At 46.7% G+C, this 25,315-nt stretch overlaps 1 protein-coding gene across 3 annotated transcripts in view; it reads right to left on the reverse strand.

Annotated features, from left to right (window-relative positions):
• The window catches only part of INTU (inturned planar cell polarity protein), a 1,700,152-nt gene that overhangs the window by 22,287 nt on the left and 1,652,550 nt on the right, over window positions 1-25,315 (reverse strand). The window lies entirely within an intron of this gene.

Below are 25,315 nucleotides of genomic sequence, written 5' to 3' on the forward strand. Positions count from 1 at the left end.
ATAGAAGATAGTGGATAGGTTCGACCGTGACAAAAAGCTCCCCCCATATGATCCAAAGGTTGTGCCAATTGACCACAAATGATGAGTCTGAGACTTGTGGTCATATTTAGTCTAGGGTAAACAAATCCTCCAATTGTACAATTTGCAGGGGTTTCCAAGTGTGCTTTTGTTGGTATTTGCCCCCCTCTAGACTACATACAATCCTACCATCTTATTCCAGTTATGTTTGAAGAACTGTGGTTTGGGTCGGAACAATGGGCCATATGTGGTGGTGGTGCCCAAAAGTTCAAATTTACTGGCTTTGCTGTGTGTGGTCTCAAGAGTCGAAATGCAATGAACACACAGTGACAAAGACAAACATGAATTCACACATGACTCAAACAAAGGGAAAGATATGTTGCAAAACAACATATCTACATATATAAAAGTCAAAGTTTGTCTGTGGGGTTGTGGATGTATTTGTGGGTTTGTGACTTGGCAAAGCATTGTCCCTTATACAATTCCACACGGTTTCCCCAATCTGCACCACATTTTGCATACTTACCTGTTAGGACCCTTTGGACATTACTGGCTACATGAGATTTGGACACCTCACCCCTTTCCCTGGATTTCAGCAAAAGTTACAATTTTCTTTGTAGGTTTGTGGCCTGCCGACGAAACCGTAAACCATGTTCACCCGGAAGGGAAACAAAAAATGTATGAGAGGCGAATGGAACCGAGAGAGGACGTTTCCACATTTTTGCCGCATCAGGTGAAATTACTTTTCCAGGGGATTTTTGCGAGATGGTGCCTGCCGACAAAGCTGTAAACCATGTTCACCAGGAAGACAACAAAAAATGTTTCTCAACCGGTTTTGACACTAGGACCAAAACCAGAGGTCCCACAGGAACCTCAAGAGAGCACGTTTCAAGGCCCTAGGATGCACAGTTCCTGAGATATTTGCACTGCAATGAACTGCACCACGCCAGGGTGAGGCGGAACAGTGACCTACAGGATCATTCCTGTAGTTCACTGTTTTTAGAAAACCTATAAAGGTTTTCTAAATCTGCCTGCTTCTTCTCCCCGCCCTGTGCAACTCATCCAGAACAGGACTGCAAGACTTGTCCTTGACCTCAAGCACAGGGATTGTATCTCTCCAGGACTGAAATCTGTGCACTGGCTCCCAGTGGCTGTGAGGATTAAGTTCAAAACCCTCTGCATTGTCCACAAGGCCTTCTGGGGCCTGAGGCCTCAATACCTTCAACTCTCTCTTCCTAAATATCTTCCTTCTCGAGCTCTTGGCTCATCCGCCTCCAACTCCCTCAGGGTCAGTCGCTTCTGCAAGCAACGAGTTGGTGGTAGAGCTCTTTCTTTGGCTGAGGCCTCCGTCTGGAACAGCCTCCCTGAAACTTAAGGAGAACCATCGCTGGGTCCGTAAGCACCTCAAAACTTTCCTCTTTACTTCCGCTTTCTCTCCTACTCTCCCCTGCTGAACTCCTGGCTGAAACTGAAACTGCACTGGTCATCTGGCTACCCTCTGATCTCAGGCCCAGGACCCTCCCCCGCCAGTTTCACACCGGCACTGCCTCCCTGGCAACCCCCGTGCTTGAGGACTGTTTTCTGCATCCCTACAGCCCCCTACCAGCACTTGACACCTGATGTCTGCACTTACCCTTGCACTTGCCACCAGCTGGCCGCATCCTTTACTTATTTTTTATTTTTTATTTCTTTCGTTCAATCCCATGTACTGCGCTGCCCCCTACCCTCTGCACTTTTCCTCTTCCCCCTTCCCCTGCACTTGTGCGATCTCAATGTCACCTGGCCAAGTTAAGATCGTTGTCTGTCTTCCCCCTGTTCCCCCTCCCTTGCCTCGTCACGACTTGAAACACTTGTGTACAGACGCATTATAAATGCCGTATCATATCATTCATTTTCAACAACTGATGAGTGTTATCATGTCTGTCTATAAAACCCATTCGGAGAACGGGTACTTCCGCTAGTAAGCAATAAGGAAAGTGACTGAACACAGGTAGAATTCACAGTGTGACAGAAGGACTACTGCTCTGAAGGAGAACAGGGATAGGTAGTGGTTTAGAAAGTCTTACTTGCACCACACTACTATTAACCAAACAGTGATCTCAAGCATAAAGGTGAAACAAGCACAACATGAATGGTACACCTCCTTTGCCTCTTTTAGGTAGCATGGGCTGAGGGAAGGCTATAGGTGTGTGATCCGGCAAGTAAGCATCCAAAACAACTCTGGTACCAAAATAAAATACATTTCCAACCAAGGTTTCATAGACATACAAGACTTTAATCACACTAAAAGGAGAGACAAAGTAAAAAATGGTAACCATCCACCCCTGTAATGAAATGCACTGAATACGCCGACATTTGGCTGAAAGGGGCATTCCGAGTATGAAAGCAGGAGGATGCAGGCAATTATTGTTGTAGCAATGTACATATTTTAGTATGTGTCTTTAAGGCATATAGATGGGGTTATATTTGAGAAATGTCCCCAAGTCTCTGAGGATAGATGAGTCTGTCTTCTGCACTTCTCAGCCCTGAAGATTGACAGGGACACTTGCAGATTTGCCACTACAGCAGGCAAAGTTCTATCCAGAAGCCGTGAGGCTTTCCAAATGCAGGCCCTTGGTGTGCTTTGAAACCCTCTGCACCGGGTCCCTAGGGAAAGGGTTGTCTTCTATCGAGGTACCAGTGTCGGGGTACCTTTTGCCAATAGCTGATCGCTTCAAATGTTACTGTGTATTAAGTTGGAGGGCCATTTTCCCTCCGTGGAATCTTTACTATCACCCCAATCGCTGGGGACTTTGGGTAGACTTTACCCAAACAAAGTTCCAGCAAAATCCTCAAGTTGAGTCTTCAAGATGATTCAGCTAAGTGGGGGCTCTCTCCCTTATATCCCTTATATACTCCTTTTGTCACAGTGGATTGGTCCATATGAAGCTTTCTCTAAGGGGACAATCCTAGCTGCTGTAACCAGAGTTTTCCATTCTGATATCAGCTCCCACAGTCCCTTGCCTGCAGGAAATGGGGAGGGGGGACAGAAAGTAGGAGTGGCCTAATAAATTGCAAGATTCTGGGACCCCTCTCCTGGCTGTAACTTATCCACTGGGCTACTCATACTCCTCCCTCTGCCTCGCTGCCTTACATCAAATAAACTCCAGTAATAATCGCCTTGATGTGAATTTCTGATTGTGCCGGCAGGGTTTTACACATTGAATCACTGGTCCCTTCTTAAACTCATGAAATTATGGATTTGTCCTCTTGGCAAAAGAGACAGTGATACACAAATGCTGCTAGTTGAATGACTCATTAGAAACAAGGGTGACAATCAAAGTACATCAATGGGGCTTTGGGTATCTATGAACGTTTACAGATTTCTTTTGCCGACTGACATTTCACTGAATTTCCCTTTGGCGATTTTGCCACCTATTTTACTGTAAAAGCTGGGGGGAGACCCCTCACTGTCCCCAGACCTTCTATATGTCTTACCAAAACTTACCATTTATACTTTTGTGGCAAAAAGCGCATGATGTTGAAGGAAAATCCTCCACTTCAAGATCAAACTTGTAGTTCGGCAGTGCAGCAAAAACATTGATAATTCCATTACAGTCCAAAAATCTGGTGGTAACGGAATTACCATCAGTTTTTTCCCCAAAACACCAAATATAATGAGGCCCATTGTCTTTTGGCCTGGGAGCTGAATTGAGGAATTTGCTGGGGAAGTCAGAGAGCAACAGAGAAGGGGAGCCCCTTGAGCTCAAAAGAGGGGTGTGCTCCAGAAAGGGGGATAGGAGTCCCCCTTAACCAGAGCAAAGGGGCGTGATCCAGTGAAGAGTAGAAGAGACACCTGAACCTCAAAAGTGTGGTCTTCTCCATGAATGGGAGACAAGTCCACTGAACTCTAGAAGAGAGGTGTGCTCCAGCGAGGGGGAGAAAAGCCCCCCTGAACTCCAAAAGTGGGGTCTGCTCCAGTGAGGGGGAGAGGAGTCCCCTAAACCCCAGAGGAGGGGTGTGCTCTAGTGAGGGGAAAATGAGCACCCCAGAACTCCAAATGGGAGGTGTCCCCCACTCAAACCCAGAAGAGGGGTGTGCTTCAGTGAGGCAGAGAAAAACTCCCACCTCCCTGAACTCCAGAAGAGTGGTAAGTTCCTGTGAGGAAGAGGTGAGCACCTTAAACCCCAGAAGAGGGGTGGGATCTTTTGAGAAGAAGAGAGATTATTGAGACCAAAGGATAGATACCCAAGAAAAGGGAGGAGTGAGAAGCAGAGCAAGAGAGAGAGAAGGCGCCTTTTGTCCAGAAGAGGGGCTATGTAGCAGATGAAGAGCGTCCCGTAAACCCCAAAGATTGGTGTGCTACAGTGAAGATATCGCTAGGTGCAGACTTGTAAGCAGGACACTATTTCCCTGGTTGTGGATTAGTGAGCAGAGCACTATATCTCTGGGAGAGCAAGCAGTGCACTATATCCCTCTGTGTGGGCTAGTGAGAAGGGCACAAGTCCATTGGTGTGGAAGGGTTAACAGGGCACCATATCCCGGAGTAAATGACAGAGGAGAGCCCCAGTGAGGGGGAGGACCTTAGTGACACTTGAGAAAGGGAGGAAGCCCTAAATCCTGAGAGAGTCAAAGAGTTCTTGTGGTCCCCAGAAGAATGGTAAACACTGAATGCTAGAGTGACTCAAAGAGAACTGCCTGTCTGGAACTTTTTCTGAATTACCTTTTGTTTGCTGCCCTATGTTTATAATCCTGAGTTCAAGGATTACTTCTCCCAAGAAGCTTTATGTTACAGCCATCCTGCACCAATTTCCATGCCATATTCTCATGAGTTACTTTTGTTTAATAAAAACCTTTTAAGCTTATTCTGGTGTAAGAAGTTTGGTGTTCCCTTGGCCATGTGACAACATTTGGGGTCTTATATATGTTGAGAAGTTTAATTGCACACCCAATGGCCAACCGGCCTATCTGGGTACAAACCCACCAACACTAGTTTCTAAGAAACAAACCACTGTCTGAAAGTGAGACTGTTTAGCTGATCTGACTCATCGAAGAAGCTATTTGATACAGCTCTCAAAAAGAAACAAAATAGGGGATATGCCTCATAGCAGATGGAAATCCATCACACCCAAAACATCGACATCAAAGGAAAGGTTTCGGGTCTTTTTTGTCTTTTAAATTGCTTTGGATGGCACAAATCAAAATAAGGACCAGGGAAAAGTAGAAGCGGAACTTTTTCTGTATTTTGTATTTTTTTTACAAGGACGTAGGGGTAAAACGGAAGGGTAAGGGATATCACAAACACACACAAACAAACAAGGGATAAAATAGGGATCAGTATACATCATAAAAAGCACATCAAATACCAAAACGCCCCAAAATCACACCAAAATGAATCAAACATACCAACAAATTGTGAGCCTGCCTTTTATTCCTCTTTACAAAGCCAAACAAAACCCACAAAGTAAGCAGGCAGTGAGCTGAGCCTTTTACAAGTCCTCAAAGCGTTTCTAAATGGAGTGAGTCCTCCGATTGGCTCGTCAAACTTTATCAAGGTTCGAGCCAGCTCAGTGGACTGCTGGGCTCGAGCTCCACCTCAAGCCATACACCACCGACGCCAGATAAGCCCAATCGGGGCATTTAAAGCACTTGTAGTGCTCACAGCAGCTGTCACCGACCCAAGGCTCTTCCTGCCTGTTATTGCGTTGCAATCATTGCAATTTGATTGTATCACCCGGGAAACATATATTTGCGCATTTTGGCCTCATTGTCTCGTCCTGCAGACGGAGGAAAAGGGCAGCTCCAAGATGGCTGACGCCGCACTTTGAACGAGGCCCTGCCTCACAACAGCTATAACGACCCAATCAGCTGGCAGCATCTATTTCTGCCAATAGGGTGGACCGGCAGGCGGAAGCTGGTACCCCACCAAAGGCGCCACACACAAAGCTCCTGTCCTGGGCCTGTCCAAGGACAGACAGACGGCAATGGCACAATTCTATGCCAGATTCCTGCTCCGTTTACCAGCTAAAAGACAGCAACCTCGGTCACCCAACCGCATCAGTGAAATCCGCCCACCATTATTTGCCCTCTCTGAGCAGTAATGCATTGCTCCCATATCAATTAAATACCACTGTCCCAGTGCAAACTATGGCCATACAGCATTGTTTAATAATAACCTATGTATCCACTGCCTGCTTGGTCCATAGCCCTCGTGTTACATTCTTAGGCTTGTGTAAGTTACCGACCTTGTCTAGCTACCTATCTGTTTGCTGTCCACATTAGCATTTGGCTCTACGGCATTCATCCCAGCACCCCAACATCGCACACGCCCTTGCGCATGGTTCCCAAATATCAGCCAGCCTCCTACATTGAACAGCGCTGCGCTACGTACAGTCACCCCCATAAGCGCTCACTGTATTCCAAACCTTCACACTGCCCAAATTGCCCTCTTTATATGCTGCTCAAACTATTTGCTCGCCCAAATGTTTTGCTAAGTGCTTGCTAATCATATAGCTCTGCATACTGCTGTAACCTAGTAATCACAATTCCAAATTAGCCTACTGCATTATACCTGCTCTACTGCTGATTGCAAATTAGCCTACTGCGTTATACCTGCTCTACTGCTTATTGTGAATTTACCACTGCATTACACCTGTTATACTGTTGATTCCGAATTAGCATACTGCCCTGCACAGCTCAAGCTAGACTCCAGACAAGACACCATGTTCTCCTTCCATAGAGCCATGCTGGCCTTGGCCTCACTCCTGCCTCTAGTTCAACCAATCACACCAACACACCTTCTACCTCTACGCACCACACACAACCATAATCCAACCAATGTAGCACTTCCAAACTCAGCTATCAGTGTCCCACTTAGTCCACTTGAATGGCTACACCGCTTCGCCATACGTCCCACGCCACTAATCCCACTCTCAGCCCACAGTCGTAACCAAAGACTAGGCACTCGCTTTACTAACCACAAAGTCACCAGAAAATCCAAAAACCCTCACAACCCCGGCATCTCGCCATCGTTCGAGGAGGACATCCTGGACCTCCTTTCCACGCATACTAAACTCAGATCCAAAATTATCTTGCTAGGAGACCTTAACCTGTGCCTCCAAGATCCTGACGACCACCAAGCCCCAGCAGTTGATAACCCTATATCCAAACTAGGCTTTATACAAAGGCAGAATATTAGACTGGGTTTCTGACCTTAATTGCTCCATCTCCATCACCCAGAATGAACCTGTTGCCTGGTCAGATCACCACCTTATCCTATTCTCCATCCCTGGAGCCTCACCAGCGAAAGCTACTCTAGCACCCCCCACGCTTTTCAGAAATTGCCGTGATATCCCCTTAGACAGCCTCCAGCCCTCCATTAGCGGCATCCTTAATGAGACAAAATAAAGTAACCTCGCCCCTCACAATTTGGTAGACCTATACAACAGCGCTCTTACATCTGCTCTAGATATTTCTGCCCCTCTCAAACTTAGTGTTAGGCAGAATCCTGTGCAGTTCCCTTGGGGAACACTGCAAAAAGATTAAGACTACAGGAGCAGCAGTAAACCCAATTGGTAGCAGTCTGCACCACCCAGATTTACCTGTGGCTGAGCAGTCAGACTTCTCTCAAGAAGAGTAGGGCAGTATGCAGAGTATATACAATAGGGCCAAAACACAGTAGAGCATACAAACACTGACCAGAGCTTTGTATAAAAAGTATATAGTTATTTATTTAAAACACACTTAAGGTAATACACTAGCACTCTCAATGAAAAATAATCGAAAACACAGTCAGGTAAGTATATACACCTCCCTTGATAACTATCAGACAAGTCAGGGTTAAAGCACAACTATTTGTTAAGACAGAAGTGAGCGCTTAACCTAGATGGCACTCCAATAGTTTAGGTTAAAAAGAGAGAGAAAAGGCAGAGCATACAATAAAACAGTTCCCAACACTTTTAAGAGTTCAGAGCAAGGGGAGAAAGGCAGGTTATACTGTAGAGCCAAAGTTCATAGGCCAGGCCCACTTTAAATGGAGCAAGTGAAATGTGGCCAGGATCACACGGTTAAAAGTGCACTGAAAGTCTTTGCACAGAGTGTTCAAAAGAGGTTGGGGTGAGTCAAAAGATATCGTTAGAGATTTGGAGCCAACCCAGTATAGAAGCCAAGGATTTAAGGGTCATCTTTAGCAATCTGTAGAAAGGGTGGCCAGGCAGGACACAGTACCTTAAAGAGAAAGAAAGCTGCATCGTTCCTGGCAGTGGTTGCAGTTTGTTGTTCCGACCAGGGGAGGAGAGGATCTCGTCGAGGAGGAAACTTGGGAGTTGTTGCACTGCACAGGGATGAAACCAGCCACGGAGTTCCCGATTAAAAGGTGCGGTCCTTTTATTCGCAGTCAAAAGAGGCGAGCTTGACTATCCGGCCGCCGGGGTGCTTGGCACGGGCGATTCGACCAAGGGCCGTCTTTGGAAGGCGAAAAGGGTGAACTGGTTTGTCCCACCAGCTCAGAGGAAGAAGACTCGTCTAGTAGAAGATCTTCTCTTGTCGTCGGGAAAGTGGTGAGGTAGCTGCAGCATTTACTTGCCTTTATGGTCAGATTGGCCTTTTCCAGAGCCTGCAAAACCTGTCCTAGGTGGTTAACATGCTCTTCCCAGGAGTGGCTGAACACTGCAATGTCATCCAAGTATGCCATGCAGAAGTCCTCCATCCCAGTCAGAACCTGATTTACCATCCTTTGGAAGGTAGCAGGTGCATTCTTTAGTCCAAAAGGCATAACCTTAAATTGGAATAAGCCAACTGGGGTAGAAAATGCAGTTTTCTCCTTGGCATGGTCGGTCAGGGCTATTTGCCAATAGCCTGACATCAGATCAAATGTGCTGAGGAACTCCACCAACTCATCTGTCCTTGGCAAAGGATGGGAATCAGTCTTGGTGACTGCATTAAGAGCTCTATAGTCCACGCAGAATCTCAGTTATTTGGATCCTGCCTTTGGTACTAACACAACTGGGCTAGACCATGGACTAATAGAGGGCTCTATTTCCCCGAGGTCAAGCATCTTTCTGACCTCTCCCTTGATGTGGGTTCTTACATTCTCTGACATTCTGTATCCTCTGCTTTTTACTGGCAGACAGTCACCAGTGAGTATATCATGCTGTCCCCAACGGGTCAAGCCTGGTGAATGTGAGAACAGGGAGGCAAACTGATTTAACATAGATTTGCACTCATCTTGTTGCTCAGGTGTCAGATTTGAAGAGAGATTAACTCCTTCAATCTTTTCATCCAAAGGTAAGCCTCTGAGGAGATCAGGGAGAGGTTCCCTCTCTTCTTCCTCTGCTGCTGAAGCTAGAAGCAAAGCTCCTACTTCAGGCCTAGAGACATAAGCCTGTTGGTGTGGAAGACTCTGGGAGCCTCCTTGGGATTGCCCAAGTCTACCATATAGTTGACCTCTCCAAGTTTTCCCACAATCTTGAAGGGTCCCATCCATTTGTCTTGCAAGGCCCTCTGCCTTGTTGGGATCATAGCAAGAATTAGCTGGTCTTGAGCAAACTCAACCATGTTAGCCTTTTGGTCATGCCAGTGCTTGACCAAAGCTTGACCAGCCTTCAAGTTATCACTAGCTTGAGCCATCATCTGTGACATTCTCCTCCGGAGTCCTATCACGTAGTCAGTCACTCTGACTGGCTTGGGGGAAGGAGCACTCTCCAACCCCTCCTTAATCAGGGCCAATGGACCTCTGACTGGATGGCCATAGAGAAGTTCAAAGGGACTAAAGCCTACTCCCTCCTAAGGAACTTCTCTATAAGCAAAGAGAAGGCATGGAAGTAGAAGGTCCCACTTTCTTCTAAGGGGTTCCTCTAAAGCACCTATCATCCTCTTCAATGGTCTATTAAAACTTTCAACCAATCCATTTGTCTGTGGGTGGTAGGCGGTAGAGAACTTGTAGGTAACTCCACAGTTTTTCCACATGGCTTTCATGTAGTGGGACATAAAATGTGACCCCCTGTCAGAGATGACCTCCTTAGGAAACCCAACCCTGGTAAAAATACCAAGGAGGGCCTTAGCCACAGCCTGAGCTGTAACAGTCCTCATAGGAATTGCCTCAGTGTATCTAGTAGCATGGTCTACTACAACAAGGATAAACCTGTTGCCTGAGGAGGTTGGAGGATCAAGGGGACCAACAATGTCAATCCCTACCCTCTCAAACGGGACTCCCACCACTGGGAGAAGCACCAAAGATGCCACATTCTTGGAACCACTCTTGCCAGAAGTTTGTCAGGTGTGACAGCTCTTGCAGAACTTATCTACCTCAGCCCCCATTTTTGGCCAATAAAAGTAGAGCGAGAGCCTTTCCTTGGTCTTCTTGAAACTCAAGTGACCAGCCAAAGGAATCTCATGGGCTTGCTGCAAGAACTGGAGTCTGTTTTGTTGAGGGACTACAAGTCATTTGTAGTCTCCAGGTGCAGACTCAGTCGGTTCACTGTAGAAGAGGCCATCTTTCCAGTGTAACCTATACTTCCCAGGCTCTTGCCCATCAGCCTGAGAAGCTGCCTGGTGGTGGAGACCTTTCAGAGTTGGACATTCTCTTTGGGCCTTACGGAAAGCTGATCTGCTGGGGCCACCTTCTGCCAGTAAAGACTGCAGCTCAGGATGGTCAGCAGGGTCCAGATCTCCAATAAGTTCTTGGCCTCCAACTAGCTCTTCTTCAGAGTCTAGTTCAACCACACAGGGTTGTACCTCGCTCTCAGCCTCAGCTGGAGGTGGGGTTACGGGTGTAACTTTGGACAACCTAGGGGAAGTCCTTGTTGGAAGCACTGGAGTGCTTGCTGCTGGTTTCTTTTTAGAATTCTTGGGTTGCCTCTTTGCTTCTGGTTGCTTAGAGATTGCAGTAAGTAGCTCCAGTGGAGTAGGAGTGATTTCTTCTTCCATCATCTCCTGGGGAGAACCTCTCAAGGTTTTCTCCCTTGCAGGTCTGGTTAGTTCCTGTAACATTTTATTAGGAGGTCTGGGGGTGTGTAACACAACTCCAAGAGCTTTCAGGTAATTTCCCAACAGAACTCTTCCTGGTACCTCACATTGTACACTGACAGGTATCTTCAATGTCATATCATTGCACTGGATGAGAGCTGGTAACTGGGGACACATGTGCACAGGCCCTCCAGCTAACTTGGTGAGGCATTTGGGTGCCCTAGCAACCTCCTCTGCCTTGAAAAAAGATTCATCAACCACAGTTATGCTGGCCCCAGTGTCCCTAATGGCAGGAGTCTCCTGACCATTCACCTGGACACTGTCCTTATAATACTTTTTAGTATTATCTGGGATAGAATTATAGACAACTAAAACATGTTGTTCCCACAACCCCAGGGACACTAAAGAAACACTGGCTGAGACTCCAATGGGATCATCAGCCAGTAGTAGAAAGTTTCCACTTGTGTCATACGCTTTGGGTTCATCAGTAATGTCCAAGTCACTCCCAACCTCTGTTTCCTCCCCCTCCCCCTCACCTGGGAAAATGTCCTGGGACAGTTTCTTTCTTCTCTCTTGGACCGATGATTTCTTTTTTAGGAGATACGGTCTACCACGGAACAACGCCACAATTGTTACATATGTTTCCGGAAACCAGTGGCCCCGGAACCGTGATAGCCAGTGGGGAAAAAGCCAGGTAGGCAAAAAGAACCAGGATGTTTAGCCGACGGGAAGTACTCCTGCGGACTCTGATGACTGGTAAGTACCACGACACACAGGATCAGGTAAGAGCCAGGGTACCAGGGGAGCACGGGCAGCCGACAGGAGTCCAGGAGAATTCTCTGTGGCGCTTGAGAGGAGGCGAGGAAGCTCCAAGGGAGAAGGCGGGCCGGAGGAGAAAGAAAACGGTAAGAGGAACCCTACCAAGAGAGACAGACAGACGGGGAGAAAGGGCGAAGGGAAGCGGGATAGCAAGAGAGCAAACAGCAAACCCGGAGTTCTGGGAAGGAGAAGGAAAAAGAGAAAATACGTAGCAGGGAGGGGTGAAGGAGCCCCGAGGAAAGGAGGCGCTCAGCGGAGCCAAGAGAAATGACAAGCGTAACAACTAAGAGAACAGCCGATAGCAACAGTTGCAACGCAGCAAGCCATCAGCAACTGAACGCTAATAAGCTGGGGGCAGCCATGTTGGGAGAAGACTAGACCGCGTCCCAAGAAACGTATCAAACGTAGTGGGACAATCCATGGCGGCCAAACTTCCAACGGTTCCAATGTTTAACAAAAAAGGGCCGCATGACAACTTGTCATTGGTGCTTCCTCCTCTGGAGCGAAGGCTAGGGAGACAAGCTGGACCCCTGAAGGTTTACCCTTACATCTGGGATCTCCTTTCACATGGTCAGTAGGGCCACAAACATAGCATTTTTCAAATGCTTTCTGGAATGGTTTGCTCTGACCTCCTTCTGGTCTGGGACCAGAAGGTACACTAGCCTGATTTGGATTCCCTTGTGGCTTACCCTTAGAGTTTTGTTTGGGGCCCTCTTTGGAATTGGAATTATTTGAATTCTCTTTGGAGTCCTTTTTAGGCTGTTTCCCCTCATCCTTTTTCTGAGTTGCCCCAGAATCCTTGTGAGTAGCCCTGTTGGCCACCCACATGTCAGCAGCCTTGGCTAGTTTCTTGGAATCTAATTCCTTTGAATCAGCTAAGTGCTGTCTGAGCTCAGGAGAGCAGGCATCATAAATTGACTCCAATATAACAAGATTTCTCATTCCCTCTGTGGGATGCTTTCAGCTACGCATCCGAGCCCTACAACATCACTGTGCGTTGCTGGTAGCATAAAAAGCAATGCTGCCCACTTAGAAAAAGCAATGCTGCCCACCAGAAAAAGCACAGGGAAAACCTGACAGATAAGCCACCATCCACTTTTGACAATTCCCAGAACCATCCTTTGGTCGCACCCAGAGCTGTTAAAAAATTCGTTTCATTGGTGTCAAAAGTTGCTAAAATCATGGCCCACAAGACCACTATAAAGATCCAACTTCTGGTGGGGTGTTCTACATCACCCTACTGCAAGGATCCCCATCAAAACTATGTCAGCTAAAATCATATGCTGTCAAGCTAAATCCCCTTTTTGAAAGAAAGACATTAATTCAAGACAGCCGTCAAAAATGGGTGCAGTACCGGCATTTGACACTAACCGGCGCTAGCCATCTAAACTCTGACAGGAGAACTGTATTTCAGGAGTTGCAAAAGGATCCTGAGCCAGCTGGGACTTCAAAGGCTTGCTGAATAATGAGAATTCTCAACCCCTGCTGTTCCCAGGCCTTCACAAGAAGGCAGCCTGATTCAATTAAAAGTTCAAGAGGATGGGAAGTCTTGACACCTGCTCTTACCACCAACAGTACAGGATATCGCCTTGACATGTAAATTACGAGGGGAGGAGAGTTTCCTGCAGCCTGGAAGAAAGGAACAATAGCCTCTTTCCACTGAATAGGATATGCTGATTTGGGTGTTAACTGTCAACACTGCTCAGGGAGAAACAAGACATGTGATCTCTGACTCACCAAGTTTCTGGGGGTGGACCCAGACACTTTTGTGAAGTTAATTGAAGGCAAATATATGTTTTATAAGAATACTGATAACTAATTGTAACCAGATGACAGAAATGTACAATTTGGAGATCCTTAATATGAAAAATGTACCTACAATTTGAGTCTAAGCTCAATTCCGTACGATGTTCTGGGACCGAACCCCGCAATTTATTCATGCTGTAGACACTGTGTTTATGATAGAGACATGATAACTGATTAATATGCCCAGAAGGGGGGTGTACCTCAAAAACGAAAATAAGTTGTCATTCCTGAACCCAAGCTCTTAGGAAGATCAGAGTTGGGCAAGAATGTACCTTAATTCATCTGTGATGTGTACATGTAAATATAACAACTTGTGAATCTGGGAAGCATGTGTGGTTATGAAAAATTGTTTTTCTAAGTAAATGCAAAGGGGAGGGACTTCAGCCAGCCATAAAAATAGCATCACTCTGACTCATCCTGCCTCACTACTCTGTTCTCCAGTCAGAGGACAGAAAAGTCTATAGCCTATCAAATCATGAGAGGATGGGGCATAGAAAGTCAGCCTCCCCACCCACTTTCAAAAGACATAAAAAGAGCCACTAAGACCCAGGAAGGGAGATTCATTTTCCATTTCAAACTGACCAGACCATATCAAGAAGGACCATCCAGAACTTAGACTCCAGACTCCAGAACTTTATAGCAGAGGGGCCTGAACTACAAGCTGAATCCTTTTCAGCAGGCCTCAAAATCTTTTGCAACCTGACTCTTCAACAGCCGGGCTGTGCTGTTTGATTCTGGCTAGAACCCTATGCCAGAACCCAGAAAGCAGTGCTGTATCCAGACCAGACCGCTGTGCAGTGCCAAGAACTTTTGCCAGAACCAGAGATCCAGACCAGCAGAGCAGAGCTGACCCAGATCGCTGTGAGCAGAACCGGTACGAGAGACCATCCGTGGCGAGAGAACCACAGCTAAACCTGTTGACCAGATCTGTGACGGAGGCCCATTCCTTCCAAGACTAGGAGTGAGTATCCTGAAAACTGTGCCAGAACCAATCTCTTAGTCTAAAATAATCTGATTTAAACCATTTTAACCTGTCCAGAACTGCATCATAGAAATCGTGTGTTCATTCTCTGATTTTAACCCTGTAAAAGTGGCATTTTGTCATTCTGAAGTTTACTTCAATTTCGAGAAACCACCTCCACAAAAAAGTCCGTATCTTTTGATCCGTATGTGCTAGGAACGAGATTTAACTTTCATTTTAAAGCTAAGAATCTCAGGTTTCTAACAAGCCCTACTTTCTACTCCTTATAGTTTTTCCGTAATCGCGCTCACGCATTCAGAAAAAGTGCCGCGAATTGCAACTAGCTGAATTTCATCACTTGTAAAAAAATTGCTGTCTATTGCTTTGCATTGCTGAAATCCGTTTTCAACCTGATAATCCCTCATGAATCATTGCTAGTGTTGATCTGAACTAATTCAAAGTAGCTATCACCTACCCTGAATCTCCTATAGGGAATTAAAATAATTTTTAGCGTATTTTCACTTCTTTGCCAATCACATTTAAAGTATTTTTGCCTGTGTTTAAAAACATACCGGTTGCTCTAAGCTTGCTAGGGGGGAACTGAATTGGTATTGCATTTGATGGTATTCCTGAAAATTGGGTGCTCTCCTTCCACCTCTTTATACTGCATAGGGGGGGGGGGAGTGAATTGCCACAAGGGGAAAAGTGATTATATTCTCTCTTGTTGAAACCATATCAGTTTATTTCTGTGCTGCATTCTTTCCATCATTGTTTTTCCTTGAAACCATAAAAGCATTCTCAGCTACCTTATCCTTTCTATACCAACTCCTAAGTGATTACAAAAGTGTGCTAGTGTAATATCCATTGTTGATCACTGTCATATTCATAAGTGTGCGCTCACATATTAATTTATTATAAAAGTGTGATATATCTATATATTGTTTAATTTTCAAATAAATCTTTTAATTTGCAAAACAAACCTACTTCTTGGCTCAGTGAGGTCAGGGGGATTCAAAGAGAGGGGCGTTATACAAGGGTTTATCATCCAGATCCATGAACTTGTCATAAAAATATATAAATAAGGGCTTCCCTTGGGCATCCCAGACTTGGCATTGACTTAGTTGGAGTGCTGAATTGAAGTCCCTTAACACCTCATAAGTGTTCACTCTGTACCCCTTAATCCATCCCTCTAGGTTTTTCAAACTTTCACTCACCTAGGTAGCCCAAGGGGTACCATCATGCTTTTTGAGGGTCATAAACCTCTTAAAGTACTGGGAAGGGGTCTTCCCAAATCTAGCTATTAAAGCTAGCTTCACACATTCATAATCCATCCTAGCCACCTCCTCCAACTCCATTACCACATCAGATGCAACAGGGGGGAGCCTAGAGAACAGCCAAGGAAGCAACTGATTCCCTGTGATGTCCTGGAGCCCATGATTATACTCAAACATAGCCAACCAATCTAGCACATCCAACTTAGGTTCATACATACCCACAATCTCTTTAGGCATCTGGGGTCTTTTGGGACTGGAACTCCTAGAGGATCCGGGGAGAGAAGTATTTTCAACAGACAATTTCTTCATCTCTAGCTCATGCTTGAGCTCCATTTCTCTGAGCCTTAGTTCTTGGTGCTTTTGTTCAGATTGGGCACTAATTCTTTTGAACTCTAATTCAAGCCTCATTTTTTCTAGTTCAATGAATTCAGGACTTAATGTGGGACCTGATACAGGTCCAGTAAACATAGCTTGAGGTGCTAGAGCCGGCAGAGGGGCCGTGGGGACAGTTACATTAGTCTCACTTTCCTCTTCTGAATCTACAACAATATTATCAATACTTTGATCCATATTACCATCATTACTGTTGTCTACATTTGCTGGGGAGGTAGGTTCCTCTGAACCACTACCCAGACTTTGGTTTTCTAACAATCTTTCTATTAGTTCCATTTTCTTGCCTTTAACAGGAAGATCCTTATGTCTACAAAGAACTCTTAAACAATCAGCAGTTTTTGCAGAAAGGGACTCCTGGCTGTAACTTTCCATAGTTTGACTTGTTAAAAATTAACTTTTACAGGGCTAAGCTTAGTGGATAGTTGCACTAAGGTATCTAGACACTCTAAAATGTATACTCAGTACAAATCCCTCCGCTGTACACCAGTGTTAGGCAGAATCCTGTGCAGTTCCCTTGGGGAACACTGCAAAAAGATTAAGACTACAGGAGCAGCAGTAAACCCAATTGGTAGCAGTCTGCACCACCCAGATTTACCTGGTAGCTGTGGCTGAGCAGTCAGACTTCTCTCAAGAAGAGTAGGGCAGTATGCAGAGTATACACAATAATGCCAAAACACAGTAGAGCAAACAAACACTGACCAGAGCTTTGTATAAAAAGTATATAGTTATTTATTTAAAACACACTTTAGGTAATACACTAGCACTCTCAATGAAAAATAATCTAAAACACAGTCAGGTAAGTATATACACCTCCCTTGATAACTATCAGACACGTCAGGGTTAAAGCACAACTATTTGTTAAGACAGAAGTGAGTGCTTAACCTAGATGGCACTCCAATAGTTTAGGTTAAAAAGGGAGAGAAAAGGCAGAGCATAAAAGAAAACAGTTCCCAACACTTTTAAGAGTTCAGAGCAAGGGGGGAAAGGCAGGTTATACTGTAGAGCCAAAGTTCATAGGCCAGGCCCACTTTAAATGGAGCAAGCGAAATGTGCCCAGGATCACACGGTTTAAAGTGCACTGAAAGTCTTTGCAGAGTTTTCAAAAGAGGTTGGGGTGTGTCAAAAGATATAGTTAGAGGTCTGGAGCCAACCCAGTATAGAAGCCTAGGATTTAAGGGTCACCTTTAGCAATCTGTAGAAAGGGAGGCCAGGCAGGACACAGTACCTTAAAGAGAAAGGAAGCTCCAGCGGGTGCAGTCGTTCCTGGCAGTGGTTGCAGTTCATTGTTCCGACCAGGGGAGGAGAGGATCTCGTCCAGCAGGAAACTTGGAGTCGTTGCACTGCACAGGGATGAAACCAGCCACGGAGTTCCTGATTAAAAGGTGCGGTCCTTTTATTCGCAGTCAAAAGTGATGAGCCTGGCTATCCGGCTGCCGGGGTGCTTGGCGTGGGCGATTCGACCAAGGGCCGTCTTTGGAAGGTAAAAAGGGTGAACTGGTTGGTCCCACAAGCTCAGAGGAAGAAGACTGGTCCAGCAGAAGATCTTCTCTTGTCGTCGGGAAAGTGGTGAGGTAGCTGCAGCAGGGCTTTCAACTGTGGTGTCATCGTTGCAGATGGCTCAACTTTGTCCCTCTTCGGATTCTTAGGTCATGTGGCGACTTCTGAAGTTCCAGTCCCAAAGGCCCTGCTTTTATGCAGAAAAACCCCCATTCATCAGCTTAGCTGTCAATCACACATGCTAAGTGGTGAGCCGGGCGGCTCACCACTGGGCCAATCAGAGTAGAGTGCGACTAGGGTTGCTAAGGCAACGCAGTCCAGGGTGCCAATTCCCCCCTCCACCCTTCCTGTGGAACCCAGACAGAGTGGCACCACTTGGAGGGCTTCTGTGGAGAAGCCCGCAAAAATAGTGGAACAAAGGGCTCGACCTTGGTCAGAGTTACAGAGACGTACACAAACGCCATTTTAGAATCGAGTTCTGGCAAAAAGACCCAATCAGTGATTTAATATTAAATAAATAAACCGGCGGTATCTTTAACATTGCACCAAAAAGTGGTGCGTTTAAAATCAATGGGAAAATCCCATAGAGAATATTCCGGTGGAATATTTCGCGTGGTAACCACTGCCACCAGCCAGAAACTTGACGAGGGGGGACGGGACAGTGCCCCCTCGAAAACAGACCCTGGGGCAATCGAATTACCCTTTACCAGTACTTCCACAATATGATGGTTTGTACTGGTTCTGTTCACAATTTTGGACTAGTAAAGCCAATGGTGACTTCACATGCCCTGGGAGACAGTAGTCAGTCCCAGGGTGTGGAGTCTATGTTTGGGGGTCACTGTGACACCCCTGTGGTACTGCACTGAGGGTGCTGTGTACCACACATACAGAAAAACAGATGATACCCTATGGAGTAAAAAGAAACCCCATAGCCCATAAGCACATAACAATTCAAAGACATACCTCAAATCAGTGGGAGAAAAAGAGTCTCACTCTTAGCAGGAGAAAAAAACAAACCCCAAAAATCCAGCAAAGCTGCTAGGGGACTCACTAGGTTTGGGAAATTAGCCTTTTAAGAGAATTCTCCCTAACACTTAGGAAAGCCAAACCAGTGGCTCACCTCAACAAGTGGTTCACCCCTGAACTAAAAACTCTCCGAAACGCAAAAAGAGCAGCAGAATCCACCTGGTGTAAAGCACCCTCCATCCCTAACAAAACTGCATTTACGTCAGAATCCACTATCTACAAAGCAGCCATTCTTGCTGCTAAAAAAGACACCTATGATTCAAGAATCCAGAACGCCAAATCCAGCACACATGAGCTCTTTAGCACACTAAAAGAGCTCGAATCTCCTGCACTTCCTGCACAAGACTGCAACAAAAACGCTGAATGGTGCAGGAAAATTCAGCAAGCCCTTGCAGATAAAATCACCTTACTCCAAAATAAGATCAAAGCCAAAAAGGCATGCCTCACTTGCTCCCAGAACATCCCCCCTAACTCGATAAAACACCTCACCCTTGCACCCCCTTCTCCTTTTCACATGTCACGCATAAGGAAGTTGAAGACTTCATAAAAAGGCCTAAAACCTTCCCACTGCCAAGGCGATGTCTGCCCTGCTACAGTCATCAAGGATGGAGCTAAAAACCTAGCCCCTTTTATCACCTTCTTAATAAACTCATCATTTTCTTCCAATCAGGTACCAAACAACCTCAAGGAAGCTTGGGTTATGCCACTACTAAAAAAAAAAAACAACCTCGACCCTAATGTCCCACTAATTACAGGCCCATCACCACCTTCCCATTCCGGGATCCTGTGTGTCACCCACACTATATAACATCTTCACAAAACTTCTCTTTGACTGCCTGGACAACCTGGGTGTCGTCTACACTAACTATGCAGACGACACTCAAGTCCTTATCTCCCTCACTGGCTGCTACGACCACGATTCTAAACTGCTAAACAGCATCTATCTTGAAATCCAAGCCTGGATGGCCACCAATGGCCTTTGCCTTAATGACGACAAGACCAAGTTAATGATTGTGGGTACTCAGGCACGTCTGAATAAGGAATACGTTACTCACCTGTAACTGTTGTTCTCCAGCATGGGTCTGGCATGGATGCACATGCTCATGAATATTCCCCGTGGTCAGGCTGGGAATCCTCGGTAAAGAAAAAATCTGTTTCAGTTTCGTTTCTGAACTGTCTTTCTACTATTAACCAATCATTGGTCTCTGGGTCATACTGCCCCCAGCCAATGACTGCCCTCTACCTAAGCCCCTCCTCTGGCAGCCATCTTCAGATTTGGTAGCACGTAAAGTGGCAGTAGGACCAAGAGAAGAGCCGCAGAGGGGTAGGCGGGGAGGGTTCGCATGTGAATCCATGCCAGACCCATGCTGAAGAACAACAGTTACAGGTAAGTAACTTGTTCCTTCTCCAGCATGGGGTCTGGCATGGATTCACATGCTCATGAATACAAGAATACATAGCAGTACACACATGCACAACCACGGGAGGTGGCAAGGCTCAACATTAAGCATCTCTTACCTCCTCACCAGGCTCACCTTCAAGCGAACAGGTTGCGCAGCACTGCCTGGCCGACTCTGGACTCCTCCCTGGAATACCAGTCGACACAGTAGTTTATTTTTAAATTTGTTTATTGACATTTATCAATGTTATTACAGTAGCTTAACATAGAAATGTGCATTGTTAAAGGATGATGTGGGTTCCGTGAGAGAACATTAACATTAACAAATTAACAATTCAACATTAACTGTCTCCAAGTGTTCCGATCGTTACGGTGGCTCGGATTGCCAGTTCACGGGGGGTCAGGTTAGCCGGTGTTAGGAGGGGAGAGGGAGTTTGAGCTTGTAGGAACCTAGTAAGGTGAAGGTCGGTTGCTCTTGGGGTTCAATGACATTGGTCGTAGGGCTGTGTGCCGTGGGTTTGTTCCTTTCATGGGGGCTTGTCATCCGAGGGATGAGACAGGGATCCTATTAGTTCTTTCCAGGCCGCTAGGGTCATGCTTGAGGCATCCGTCGATCTAGCTAAACTGTCTTCCCATGCCTTTGTTTCAGCCTGTGTCCAGCGTTCCAATTCCCTGTGCCATATTTTTTGTTGTGGTCCTGCGGGTTTTTTCCAGGACATTGCAATGGTTCTTTTTGCCAGTATGCACATAATGTCCATTAATTTGACTAGGTGCTTAAGTTTGGCTGGCCTGGGGTATGTTCCTAGTAGGCATTCGTCTGGAGTCCATTTGTACCTAGTCGACCCGGCTTTCTCGCTTGTTTGCTGCACAGCAGTCCATAGGGCTTGTGTTTTGGTGCACGACCAAAACAGATGGATCAGGTCCGCATTGTTCGCCCCGCACCAGGTGCAGTGAGATTGCGGCGATTTGGTGAACTTCGCCAGCCTGGATGGGGTTAAGTATGTTCGATGGAGGAGGTTCAGTTGAATTTGTTTAAATCTGTGGTTCCTGCAGACTGTTTTAGGATGCGCTAGGGCCCTCTCCCACTCTTCACTTGTTATCTCCCGGCCCAAGTCTGTTTCCCATCTGCTTTTCAGATCGGCCTTACGTGGGTTAGGGATGTCGCTCAGTTGAGCGTAGATTTGGGACACTGGTTTCCCCCCTTCGCCTAGGTTATACAATAGTGTAATTAGGGGGTTTGATTCTGGTTCCTCTGGCCATGTTGCCCACTTATTTCGTGCTGTAGTTCGTATCCTGTGATACCAAAGAAACTGGCCCGTGGGCACTCCAGCTTCTTCGCGTAGCCTTTCAAATTCCTTGAAGGTGCCATCAGCGTATAGGTCCCCCCATGTATATATCCCTTTCCCTTCCCAGTATCTGAGGTGTTGTAGGTCCGAGTCAGATCTGCATAGGTCCGAAATCAACGGTATGTCTGGGGAGTACTGGTGTCTTGCGTGGGCGAGTGTCTCTGCTCTGCGCCAAACTTTTCGCCCTAGGGCTGCCATAAAGGGGACATTTTGCATCAGGTGACTGGGGGCCCAGATAAGTTCCCTCAAATGGATCGGGGAGGTCAAGGACTGGAGCAGGGGAGTTTCAGATGTGGCGTCATCAGCCAACCACTTGGACACAAAACTAAGTTGTGCTGCCAGGTAATATTTTTCCAGGTTTGGGAGTTGGATCCCCCCCTGGCTGTACGGGAGGACCAAGGTGGTGAGTGCTATCTTGCGCCTCCCTTTCCCCCATAGGAAATCGCGAAGTATCCCTTCTAGGAGGCGAAAGAAGGAGGCGTTGATATAGTAGTGTATGTTTTGGAACTTGTACAGAAATCTGGGAAGGACAATCATTTTAATTATTGAGGCTCTACCCATCATGGACAGGGGGAGTTTTGCCCAAAAGTTCATGGATTTTCTCAAGGCAGGGATTGCTGCTTTCGTGTTGTGTTCGTGCGTCAATGCCGGGGTGTGCGTTACGTGTATTCCCAGGTATTTGAATGTGGTGACCTCCCATTGTACCCCTAGGGAAGGGAGTTCCGGTATGTCCTTGTTCCTGAGGCCCGCCAGAGGGAAGAGGCAGGACTTTGCCTTGTTAAATTGTATACCTGAGAACTTTGCAAAATTGTCTAAGACGTCCAGCATTGTGGGTACGTTGTTGTGTGGGTCCCTGATGTACAGTAGTACGTCGTCTGCATAAAGTGAGATGATGTGATCCTCTCCCCCCAAGCGTATCCCGGCGTCAAAAAATTGTTTCCGAAAATAGATGGCAATAGGTTCTAGTCCTAATACATAAAGCATGGGTGATAGTGGGCATCCCTGTCTAGTACCCCTGCATATGTCCCAGGCGTCGGATATGTATTTTCCGGTTTTCACTCTGGCCTTGGGTTCTGTGTAAAGAATCCTGACCCACCTAATGAACCCCGGGCCGAAGCCGAAAGTTTCTAGAACCGATACGAGCCACTCCCAATATATCGAATCAAATGCCTTAATGGCATCCAGGGATAGCAGTGCACATGGCTCTGTGAGGTCCTGCGTTTGGTTTATGACCTGTCGCAGTCTGCGTAAGTTCATGGCCGTGTTGCGGTTCGGTATAAAGCCGCACTGATCCATGTGCACGATCTCCCCTATGATTCTAGCCAGCCTTTTTGCTAGTATCGTCGTCAGAATTTTCACATCGTAGTTAAGCACGGCTATTGGGCGTTAAGAGCCACAATCGTCGGCGGGTTTGTTGGGTTTGATGATCGGGATCAAGAGGGTCTCTCTCATACTGTCAGCGAGCCGCCCTCTCTCATATGCTTCTCGAAAAACCTCGTGTAATAACGGTGTAAGGGACCTTTCATATGCTTTATAAAATTCGGCGGGTAGCCCATCGTTCCCAGGGGTTTTGCCAGTGGCCAGTGATTTGATCGCCTCAGCTATGTCGTCGGTAGTGATGTCTGCCTCTAGGGCCTCAATTTGTTCTGGGGTCAATCTGGGGAGGCCTATTTCCTCTAAGGTATCTGTAATCTGTTCTCGGGGAACTTGGTCTGCGTGGGAGTATAGGTGTTCATAATAGCGCCTGAAGGCATCATTTATGCCCTGTTGTGTATGGAGTTTGTTGCCGTCTTCATCCTGTATCATGGTGATGTTGTGCCGTGGGTGTTCTTTCTTGCACAGCCAGGCCAGCAGCCTGCTCGGCCTGTCAGCTTCTGTGTGTGCCCTGTTGGTCTTAGTGGTATAATCAAATTTGGCTAGTCTGTCCCATGCCAGTGAGCATTTAGCTCTAAGTGTTTTGAGGGTGTCCTCTCTTTGGTGTGTGTTTACCGGGGCTGCCTCCGATTGCTCAATCTCTTGCTCCCACTGGTCTAATTCGGCCCGGAGCTGTTTTCTGATGCCTCCCGCTTTAGCTTTGATTTCCCCCCTGGTTGTTACCTTTAGGGCGTCCCACATTGTACTCAAGTGTTCGACACTTCCGGTGTTCACTTCTATGAAGTTATCTAAAAAGTCGTGTAGTTCTTCCCTGAACACTGGATCTCCCAGGGCGTCTGTCGGCATCCTCCACATGGGTATAGGGGGTCTAGGGCCAGCGTGATTCCACTCTATTAAGAGTGGTGAGTGGTCCGAGATGGTTCTCCCTAGGAATTTTGCGCCGTCTATTTGTGATAAGTGCTCTTTGCTTACGAAGACATAATCCAATCTCGTATGGAGATCGTGTGTGGAGGAGAAGAACGAGTATTCCCGGGCGTCTGGGTGTTGTTCCCTCCACGTGTCGGCCAGGTCTAATCCATCTACTAATAAGGACAGGGCCGCTGTTGCTGTTGAGGGACCTTTCGGGTGTGGCTGGGACCTATCGAGTATGGGGTCTCGTACACAGTTGAAGTCCCCCCCCAAAAAAAGATCCCGTGCCTGTATGGTGCAAGTTTAGGGTACATCGAGTTCAGATATGCCGGAATGTTAGTGTTGGGAAGATAGGAGTTCACTATACATACCTCTTCTTGTTCTAGTCGGCCCTGCATTATCACAAACCTGCCCTCCGGGTCAACTTCCGACTTAATTAAGTGGAATGGGAGTTGAGGGTGAATCCAGGTGTATACTCCTCTAGAAAATTTGGAGTAAGTGGTTCCAATTCATTGTCCTCCCCAATGCTCGCATAGTCTGGCCAGCGAGTCCGCCGTGCAGTGTGTCTCTTGTAACAGTGCTATTTGCACTCCTTTTCTGTTCAAGTAGGACCTAATTCTGTTCCGGCGTGGGTAAGTTCCTAGGCCCCGTACATTCCAAGATATTATTTTTATTCTAGTCGACATGGCGTGTTAAGAGGGTGTCCATTGGTTCCGTCGTGCAATCACCTACTTCTTCCGTTTGTCCGTCCAGTTTCGGCTCTCCCTCTCCCTGCTCGTCCTCTCTGGCATCTTCTGTTGTTACTCTTGGAGACTTTTTAACTTGGGTAACTCCCATTATGGGGAAAACAAACCAAACAACTCTAACTGTCCCTAGCAGTTGCTTCAACGTGCAGCGCTCAGGGGGTCCCGAGCCTTCCAGGCCAGTCCTGGCCTTCCGGATCAGGTAGTGTGTAGGCAGACTGCCTGCACAGTTTTCGGTGGGGTGGGTCGCTTTTCTTTCTTCCGTGTGTTCCTCCGAGCTCCTGTCCGATCTAGCTTAGATCTCAGTAGGACTCAAAATATGGTGCGGTTGTCTGCTTTATGCATTCCTGTGGGGTGGTCTCTGTTTTCTTCTTGCCGTGGCAGGTGCATGGTCAGCCCAGATTCGGTTGCGGTGGTTCATCTTTGCCCTCAGCCAGGTTATTGTGTTCTAGCCACATGTTTGCTGCAGCTGGGGTCTCAAGGAATATCGCTCTTCCTTTGTATAAAACTTTGAGGCGCGACGGGTATAGCATCATGTACTTTAGGTTGAGCTTCCGTAATCGTGCTTTTATTGGGATAAAAGAGTTCCTTGCTCGTTGCACTGTGGGGGTGTAGTCTGGGTACATGACTATTGCCGCATCGTTTCTCTTGATCTCTCCGCCTTCTCTAGAGTACCGCAGTATGATTTCCCGGTCTCGGAAGTTCAGAATTTTGGCGATGATTGGGCGTGGATGTGAGCCGGGTGGGGGGCGCTTCTGGAGGGATCTGTGGGCTCTTTCTACGGAAAACCCTTGGGAGAGGTTCCC

This window comes from Ambystoma mexicanum, chromosome 6q (assembly GCF_040938575.1).
Source record: "Ambystoma mexicanum isolate Mex_15411 chromosome 6q, UKY_AmexF1_1, whole genome shotgun sequence".
Taxonomy (NCBI): Eukaryota; Metazoa; Chordata; class Amphibia; order Caudata; family Ambystomatidae; genus Ambystoma; species Ambystoma mexicanum.